This window comes from Pteropus medius, unplaced genomic scaffold (genome assembly GCF_902729225.1).
Source record: "Pteropus medius unplaced genomic scaffold, Ma_sr-lr_union100, whole genome shotgun sequence".
Lineage (NCBI taxonomy): Eukaryota > Metazoa > Chordata > Mammalia > Chiroptera > Pteropodidae > Pteropus > Pteropus medius.
The window spans coordinates 9,106,487-9,117,114 of NW_024340692.1; the positions used below are offsets into that span (position 1 = coordinate 9,106,487).

General features: G+C 33.8%; 1 pseudogene; it reads left to right on the forward strand.

Annotated features, from left to right (window-relative positions):
• Nucleotides 1–6,734: 6,734 nt before the first annotated feature.
• LOC120595829 (uncharacterized) lies at nucleotides 6,735–6,853 on the forward strand (annotated as a pseudogene).
• The last annotated feature ends 3,775 nt before the right edge of the window (nucleotides 6,854–10,628 follow it).

Consider the following 10,628-nt stretch of genomic DNA (forward strand, 5'->3'; position numbering starts at 1 on the left):
TCTCATATATAAAGAGACTCTTTCTATTTTAAGTGTTGGTTTTGTTTATTTGCTTGTGAAAAGACTCCAATCCCCTCCCGCCCCTACCCACACACAAAATTTATTTTGCACTGAAATTCTGATGCCAGGTTGATTAGCACCCACATAATTTCACTGAATTCCATGCTGTTCATTAGACTACTCAACCCTTCATGGGTTGTCCTACTGCCAGAGAAATTCCTTGGCCTTAACATTCAAGTCTTCACTATCACAGCACAACTATCATTCTTCTGCTAGTCATATGAATCGTGGCTCAGGAGTCTTCCTGTTTTCTCTTTAAGCCTTCATTCCCACTCTCCTCTTTCACTGTTCTAACCTAAACATTCAAAGCAAATACCCCTACCAAGTATTGGCAAAGATGTGATACAACAGGAATGCTTATATATTTCAGAGGAGTATAATTGCTACAACTGCTTTGGAAAACAGTTTGACATTATCTACTGAATTGAACATATGTGTACCAGATGATCCGGCAATTTCACTTCTCATTATATACAACATCTGTATCAAGAAATACCTACAAGAATGTTTATTGAAACATTAATTGTAATTGCTCTAAACTGGATATGACCCAATGTCCATCAGAAATAGAATGAATATAAAAAGTGTGGTATATTCAGGTAACATTTGACAAACTGCAACATGAATAAAACCAATAAGCATAATGTTAAGTAAAGAAGCCAGACACAAAGTAATATGCAATATGTGATATGTTTATATAATGTTCAAAGCAGCTCTAAACTATAGGGTTAAGAATCAAGATAATGTTCGTTTACCATTGATGAAGGGGAGAAATGGGACTGGGAGGGAGCATGGGGATTCTGTAGCACTAGAAATATTCTATATTTTGAGCTGGGTGGTGGTTACCCTGGTGTTTGCTTTTATATCATTCATTGTTTATGCACTTTTTTATAAGTACACTGCACTTTGATTTAATAATAATAATAATAATGAGCAGCATTCAGGAAACCCTGCTCATTTTTTTTTAAAGGGACTGTGTGGAAACACACAAATGAACAACAACAGATAATAATAATAACTCTCTCATTCTTTGTGATGAGAGGCACAACTGATTTTTCCAGTTTTTATATCTTTCCATATTTGTTATGCAGAAAATTTGTACTCCAGTAACCTTCATCATTGTAAGAATATTTTTTCTTAAGTTTTTATGTTAGTTGCAATGTGGTTTAAGGTAGGATTTATTGTTGTTGTTTAGTTGACAAAGTTCCACACCACTTAACCTGTTAAATATATATGTATATGAGTTGACATTAGAAAAAAGAACAAAAGGAAAGAGTTGGAGGGGGTGAGAAGGAAAGAAAAGAAAAAGAAAGAAAGAAGCAAAGATATGAAAGGTCTGTCACTTAGAGTCTCTAATATGTTTGAAATGAAGCTTAAAAACATATTCTCTTCCTCATCTGTCCTGGCTTTCAATTGTACTATCGGCATGTGAAATAATGACTTGGCAACTTTGCAAAATAGGTATCTTTAGATATTTTAAATTTTATCTTTTCCATGATTTTTACTTACCTAGTGTTGTTTATAAACTAGTATAAACTTGAATCTATAATATGTGAGAACAAAGACTAAAGAAAAATGTGCAAAAAATTCAAAATAAAAGAGAATGAAAGCCTACTAATGAAATCTTTTTAATATGTAATTTTAAAATTAAAGGTCACAATTGCTAGTGCTAATGTAGAATCTGTTTTAACATGACATGCTATTTTGATAATCAGAAATTTTTTGTGCTTTAGAATAGGGTTAGTAACAGAAAAACTGTAATATGAAGTAAACTTTCTAATTTGAATACAATTGCACAAACATCACACTATAGCATATAAATTGAATTCCATCTTTTCTGTCGAAACATCTTATTTCAAGTTTTAAGTATTTTAATTAAAATATGCCTTTTACATATAATGTAATAATTACTCATTTATAAAACTTGGAATTTTCACATTATAACAGAAAAGATGCCACATAGCAAAGATAAAAATTATAGTGGGAAGTCCAAAGTATTTTTTAATGTCAGAATGTAGAATGTACACGATTTGACTTCAACTAACTCTGTTTAAACAATAAACTAAAAAATGTTTTTCTTACATAAAACACAATAAATGAAAGGGCACTTATGAAATATTTTTATTTATGAAATATTTTTATTACAAATGGAAACCTTTGAAACTTCTTAGAATCATTTCCTGTGCACAACTGTAAATCAGGCATACCTCATTTTGTTATACTTCACAGATGCTGCATTTTTTACAAATTGAAGGTCGTGACAACTCTACATTGAGCAAGTCTATTGGCGCCATTTCTAAGCATTTGCTTACTTCCTCTCTCCGTCATACTTTCACACATTGGGAATTATCACAAAATTTCAAATTTTCAAAATCATTATTCTAGTTTTGGTGATCTGTGATCAGTGATCTTTGATGTTACTATTGTAATTATTTTGGGGTGCCATGAGCCGTGCTTATATAACACAGTGAGCTTAATGGCTAAATATGTATATTCTGATTGCTCCACCAACCAGTTGTTCAGCCACCACTGTCTCTTTTCTCTTGCCTCCCTATTCCCTGAGACACAACAATGTTGAAATTAGGTCAGTTAATAACCCTGCAATGATGTCTAAGTGCTCAAGTGAAAAGAAGAGTCGCATGTCTTTGTACTTTCAATCAGAAGCTAGAAATGATTAAGCATAGTGAGAAAGGGATGGTGAAAGCCAAAATAAGCTGAAAGCTAGGCCTCTTGCACCAGTTAGCCAAGTTGTGAATACAAAGGAAAAGTTTTTGAAGAAAATTAAAAGTGCTACTCCAGTAAACACATGAATGATAAGAAAGTGAAACAGCCTTATTGATGATAAGAAGAAAGTTCTAGTGGTCTGGATAGAAGATCAAACCAGCCACAACATTCCCTTAAGCCAAAAACTAATGCAGAACAAAGCCCTAACTCGTTTTAATTCTGTGAAGGCTGAGAGGTAAGGATGCTGCAGAAGAAACATTTAAAGCTAGCAGAGGTTGGTTGATGAAGTTTAAAAAAAAAATCATTTCTATAATGTACACATGCAAGGAAACAGCAAAGGCTGACACAGAAGCTGAAGCAAAGCTATTCAGAAGATCTAGCTAAGAAAATTAATGAAGGTCGCTACACTAAAAAACAGATTTTCAGTATAGACAAAGCAGCCTCATATTGGAAGAAGATTTCCTCTGAGACTTTTATAGCTAGAGAGGAGAAGTCAAAGACTGGCTCTAAAGAATAGGCTGGATCTCTTGTTAGGAGCTTATACAGCCGGTGACTTTAAGTTGAAGGCAATGCTCATTTCTCATTCTGAAAATCCTAGTGCTTTAAGAATTATGCTAAATCTACTCTGCCTGTGCTCTGTAAATGGAAAAACAAAGTCTGAATGTCAACTTGTCTGTTTACAACATGGCTTACTGACTAGTTAAGTCCACTGTTGAGACCTCCTGCTCAGGAAAAAAAAAAAAATGATGATAATAAATAAATAATAAAAAATAAAGATCCCTTTCAAAATATTACTGCTCATTGACATTGCACCTGGCCACCCAAGAGCTCTGAATGAGATATACAATGAGATTAATGTTTTTATGCCTCCTAACACAACATTCATTCTGCAACCTATGGACCAAAAAGTTATGTCAACTTTCAGGTCTTATTATTTAAGAAATACATTTTGTAAGGCTATCACTGCCATGAATAGTGATTCCTCTGATGGATCTGGGCAAAGTAAATTGAAAATCTTCTGGAAAAGATTCACCATTTTAGATGCCATTAAGAACATTCATGATTCATGGGAAGAGGTCAAAATATCAACATTAACAGGAATTTGGAAGAAGTTTATTCCAACCTTCATGAGGAGTTTAAGACAAAAGAATAGAAAGTGACTGTAGATATGGTGGAAATAGCCAAGAGAACTAAAATTAGAAATGGAGCCTGAAGATGTAACTGAATTACTGCAATCTCAAGGTAGAACATTAATGGATGAAGAGCTGCTTCTTATGGCTGAGCAAATATAGCAGTTTCTTGAGATGGAATCTACTTCTGGTGAAGAGGCTGTGGAGATTGTTGAAATGACAACAAAGAATTTAAAATATACATAACCTTAGTTGATGAAGCAGCAGCAGAGTTTGAGAAAATTAACACTGAAAGAAGTTCTAAAGTGGGTAAAATGCTATCAAACAGAATCACATACTACAGAGAAATCATCTGTGAAAGGAAGAGTTGATCGATGCAGCTAACTTTATTGTTGTTTATTTTAAGAAGTTGCCACAGCCATCCCAACCACCACCCACCCTGATTAGTCAGCAGCCATTAACAATCAAGGCAAGATCCTCAACCACTAAAAAGATTATGGCTAGCTGAAGTCTCAGATGATGAATTTTTAGCAATAAAATATTTTTAATTATGGTATGAAAATAGTTGTTTATAGATATAATGCTCCTGCTCACTTAATAGGCTATAGTATAGTGTAAAAACAACTTTTATATGCCCTAGGAAACCCAAAAAATTCCTGTGATTCACTTTATTGTGATATTCGCTTTATTGTGGTAGACTGAAACCAAACCTATAATATCTCCTAGGTATGCGTGTATGATAAACTATATCAGGCCAGATTATACCTCACCATGGACAGTTCTCTCAAAAGTTTTCGACTTTAGCTCTTACAGTTTTCTCAGCCACAACAATTAAACTTTAGCAGAAATTATGGAAATGAAAGAACTCATGCTGTTGTAACAGTTTCCTTATTATTTGTTTCATTCTCTCACCCACATCAGGCATGTTTTGTGAGCTGGAGTGTGCTTCCTTAGCTAAATCAATTTCCAAAAATCCATTTTCTCCTTTTTATGAGAATTTAGGAACCATTTTCCTCCATCTTTAGAAAAGAAAACAAAGTTGAGAATTCTTAATAATTTGTGCTTTGACAACAACATAACTTGAATATAACTTAAAAAGAATTAATTTGTTAAATATTTTCTGTGGTCCTCTCTACTAGATCAGTAGGTCATTAGATTGATATTTGTGCTCAGAAAGGAAAGGCAGCATTGTGATGGTCTGAGAAGCAGAGAGTTGTTTTAATGTCTATGAAAATTTTAAGAAATGGCTTCAAGTGGCAAATCTGCCATGCATTATGCATTTTGTGTGACACTAAAGAGACAAATGCTTTGTCAAGGTACATTATGTGTTAACATTGATGTCAGTGAACTACCAATTTATTAAAGCTACCATAAAATCTAGCCTAAAGGTGCCATTCAACAATAATATAAATGAGTCGTGAAACAGAGTTTGAGGATTTTATATTCAGGTTAAAAGGCAGCTGCATGCCTGACAGAAGACTTTTTCACTAATTGAGAGGAACCAAAAAGATCTGATCATCTCTTTGATATTTTTCTTACTTAAATAGGGCTGAAAGTAAAAGAAGTATGTGTTTGAAAGTTAGGTTATGCTAAACAGGATAAAATTTAACCAACACGTAGATAGTAGTAAAGAGACATATGGGTGAGAATGATGATGAGACTTTTTGGAAGGGGCCTCAAACAGGTGGTTGCCCAAAAGGAATTAGTGCCTAGGGTATGTTTGGCTGTAGGAATAAGGAGAGAAATAGCTGTGTCTGCGATAAATACATGGAGACATGCTGACTTAGACTTGATATTGCTTGTCAGATGCCTTTATTTTTGTCTAAACTTCAAAAACGATTTCATTTTACTATGAGAAGAGCAGAAGGTTTTGGGTTCTGTGATTGGTTATTGTTTTGAAAAGGAAAGAAAATTACCTTTCATTTTCTCTCCTTGGTGTTAACTCCCTAGTGGAGATTCAAAGGACATTTCAAATCACACCAATTGCATCAAGGAACTTTTAAGTCTGTTACTTCTGACTAAGATTTTACAATGCTCTCACCGTCTTACAAAAATTTGCAAATAGAAGTCTACAAAAACAATTTTACAAACATGGTACGATATTTCCACTGGCTTTGAACTCTTGAGCAAACTCAGTTTCTACCTTTAAGGTATTTACCAAAAAAGAATTTTGAAGCCTGTACTAGAGGAAGCCTTGCATTTCACCCCTAAAGGAATAACTGTATTTAGAACAATGTTTCCCATGAAAATTTCATGGGGCATTTTAGCCTATAAAATTCAAGTTAATAAAAAATGTAGACAGATGTTTATTATGTGCCGTATACTGTGTCAGGAGTTCCGCTAAACCCTGGAATGAGACAAGACCAGTCGTTGTGGGTACTATAGTTTACAATCTGGTGGAGGAGATTGAGCAATCACAGTCTGAATACGTTAAATGCTGTAAGAACTGCCCAGCATTTTTAATGGCATAAAGACGGAAATTGAGTTCTCGTTTACATAAAACTCCAGTGCCAATATATGTTCCTAATCAGGATGAGGTGATAGATGGTCATCTTCGTAATACTCTACTATGAAGAGACTTTATTAGTAGGGATAAAAGGTGATCCTGAAAGCTGTAGCTGAAGGACCAGGCTTTTTTTATTCTCAAGGATTTTTGCTCTTCTAGGTCCTCAGGAATTCTGTCTGTGCTTAGGGAACATTGAATGAAGGATCATGTATGAGATGGTTTTAAGGCCAGGCCTGATAGTGACATGATTTGTATCTAACTGTACTATATTGTGAAGAATCCAGTCACGTGCTTACATCTATCTTCAAACTACAGTCTACGGCCATGCCACCCTGAACAAGCTCAATTCCATCTGATCCTGGAAACTAAGCAGGGTTGGGCCTGCTTAGTACTTAGATGGGAGACCACCTAGGAAGCCCAGATGCTATAGGTGTAAAAAATTATAAATAAATAAATAAATACATACATACATACATACACACACACACACATACATAAATACATAAAATATCTTCAAAATATAGTCTGGCTTGGTAATAGGAGGAAAAGGGAAATAGTTTGGTGAACAACCAGCCAGTTTCTAAATGTGACACAAGGTAATATGATGAGATGTGATAAGGAAATACACAGAGCTGTTGGAGCATCAAGGAGATACATCTAAGTGAAACGTGGAGGGGACAAGTGTCAGGGAAGGCTTTCTACATAAGATGATAACTTCCCTAGGAACTGAAGGAGGAATTAGTTTAACATGTTGAAAGAATTGATTTAAAAAAAAGCGGTCTAGACTAAACAGAAGGAAACCATTCTGAAAACAAACTAGAATCATTAGGATAGACTTTAAATTTTATAAAATGATACTATGGAGGAATTATGACATGCTGCCTTTTTTATGTTATAGAGGTATAGATTTAAAAAATTAATAAAGGTATTTTTTACATAAATGTAGTGCTTATAAGATTCAAAATTCTTCTGTGCTAGCTAATCCCAGGAGTAGGATAGATGATGATTTGCTTTAGCTTGGCTGCTAGTGTTTAAGTGATTCACTTAACACCTTTGGGCAGAGGTCCCCAACCCCTCAGCCATGGACCGATACTGATCTGTGGCTGTTAGGTCTGTGGCCTATTAGAAACCAGGCCATACAGAAGGAGGTGAGTGGCAGGAGAGAGAGTGAAGCTTCATCTGTATTTGCAGCTGCTCCCCAGCACTAGCATCACCGCCTCAGCTCCACCTCAGATCATCAGGCATTAGATTCTCACAGGAGCACTGGTCCCTAGTGCCAAAAAGGTTGGGGACCACTGCCTCAGGGAACATTCAGTTCCAGAAAGACAAAAGAATGAGAATTTTGAAATGTATTATGTAATTTCAGGAAGCAACAAATCAAGGCACTTAATGAAATAGATATTGTAAGAAGGCAATTTAGCTTCTTTATATTAAACATGATAGCCTGAATTCAAAATTTTAATAAATAGTTAATATCCACTGCTTTGCAGCATGCGGACAAAATAGATATCCATGTTGATTTTTGACATTTTACTATTTAAGTTAAAGATTTATATCAGATTTATAAAATTTATACTAGATTCTCATTAACCATTTTGCTTTATTTCTTCTGTCTCAAAACTCACTCCCTAAAAAAAAGGTGGGGTGGGGGGAATGGCAGAAATATATCTCGAAAACAATTAAGACTTGAAATATTTTTTTTAAAAAAATTATTTCTTTTCTAATTAGGTTTTGAACTTCCTGAGGCCAGGGACTGTGTCTATAAACACCTACAGTGGCTAATACAAGGTAAGTCTTACAACCTTCCCTTCTTTGAGTCTTACCACCTAATATATAATGGTCACTCAACAAATATTGGTTAAGATGGATGGATGGAGGGAGGGACAGAATATTCAAATATTATATTCTATTCACCTGGTGTTCCTCTTATAAAGTATACTAAGGTTAAATTTTTCTTAACCAAAAGTGGCCAGTTTTTCTTTTATAAATAGAATTACAACATACTCAAACCAGTGGAATAACTAGGAAATGATCTACCAATGAGGGATTTATTTTTCAGTTCTGAATCATGGATGATGTTAGTCATGAATGTGTGGGGTATCTAACAATGGGTTAAAGTTTTGAACTGGAGTAGCAGATGCCTATAGATTTCAATGTTGATCGAATTTAGCTGATGCTTCTATGAAACTATTTGCCCTTGGTGGTGGTCTCACCTACATACTTTATTTTGGTTCTTCTAGAAGCTACAAAGCTATTTATTGTTAATGAGAGAATAAAGTGAGAAAAAAGATTAGCAAATAGATTAGCAAATTTTTAAATGTCTAATCTCTGTTAAACAATAACAGTAATGTTATGCATTCACTTCTCACTACTTTGCAACAAAATTTTTGCTATTAACACAGCTTTGTTATGTTACATATCTGTATCTTTTCTCTAATATAAACATTTTACCTGTCATAATAATATTTTTTATAAAATCATCTACCAAGTACATGTTTTCTTGTCTATTACAGTTTAGTAGTGTGCTTCTAATCTTAAAATGATAATTTTGTGAAATTAGTAATGCCTATGCTCTCTCTCTATTTGATCTATTGGCTCACCATTCAAAATGATTATCTGGTAAAAACCTGTGATGAATAATAAAATAAAATAAAATTATTTTTAATTCATGTTTCTAAATACAAATTTTGGAAACAAAGTTTACAAAGTTTAAGAGTTCCTAGCATGCTCAAATACTCGTATCTGCTAAAAATTTTGTTATCCCAGCTTGAAGGAAAGAATATCACCTCCCACATTCCCTGTTAACCTCAATTTTGGGTTAATGTTTCTTATGACTAAGAAAAAAGGAAATATCTGTATATAGAAAAAGTCTTTCAGAAAACAAGAGGCTTTTGAAGTCAAATTAGATTAAACAAAGAATTAAACAAACAAACATGAAAGATAAGGGGTTGTAGTAAATTTATTTCAAGCTCTCAGACTGTTTCCCTTTTGGTTTCTCATTGTTTCTATTTTATGTATTATGATTCAGCTCACCTTCACCCTAAAGCTTTCTTGGATACCTGCAGTCAAAATGATGTGTTCTTCTAAACTCCCATGTTCTTTGTTCATAACTTTCTTACGATTCTAATCATTCTGCCTTACGGTTCAGCAATTTGTATAGAATTAGTTCCCATTTTCTGAACACATTATGTTCCAGAGTTAATTTAAAAACCAGGTTTTTTTTTAGAAGCCAAAGTACATATTCCCATACAACTAATAATACAAACGATGTTCCTATTTCCTTTTAAGTTCTATTTCTATCTAATCTAGTGACAATAGGAATATTTCAAATACACCTCTATTAATGACATTGCTTCTTCAAAACAAATCAATTCTATTATAAGGGGCAAATTACATAGATTCTAAACCTAGACTTGTCTGAATTCTCTGCTACTTACTAGTTGTTTGATCTGAGGCAAATTATTCAAATGTGTTTATTTGAGATTTCTCATTTATAAAATGGAGATAATAACAATATCTACTTATCTCTGTTGTGAGGACTAAATGTGTTCATATATAAAGTGCTTTAGAACAGTACCTGACATATAGTAGGGATTATATAGGTTACTCTATAAATGTTATCATTATTATTTTCATTGCAACTTAGAGTATCAGGAGCTTATCTGCCCACATGTACAGGCATGTTTAAAAGTGAAAATATACAGTATATTTTAGGAGTTCACCTTCTAGATATAAGATAGATACTTAACTCATTGAACAAAGTGTCTCTTGGTCAGAAAGAGCATAACTAACTACTCCTTCTATGAATACAGATCAAATTTATTTTTTGGTCTACCTGTATTTCCAAGATGAGTGAAAATGGAAACAAAAATACTCTAACCATCAAAAATGAAATAAAAGTAAAAATAACAGTGATTATTATTGATATTATTTATCAAGCCCTTAAGATGTGCCAATCATAAAGTTAAGGGCTATCCATGCAATCCTCATATCCTCCCATTACAGATGAAGAAACTGATGGTCAAGGAGGCGAAGGTCTCTCACAGCTAATGAGAGTTAAAGCAAGAATCTCAAATTAAACCTTTCTGATTTCTAAATATTACTGTATTTCCACTCTACCAGAGACAGTGCTCTGAACCAGGTCCATTTTTTTAGGGGCTGTTCTGCCACTTAAAAAATCTATCTAATTTTTCTAATCCTGTCTTCTT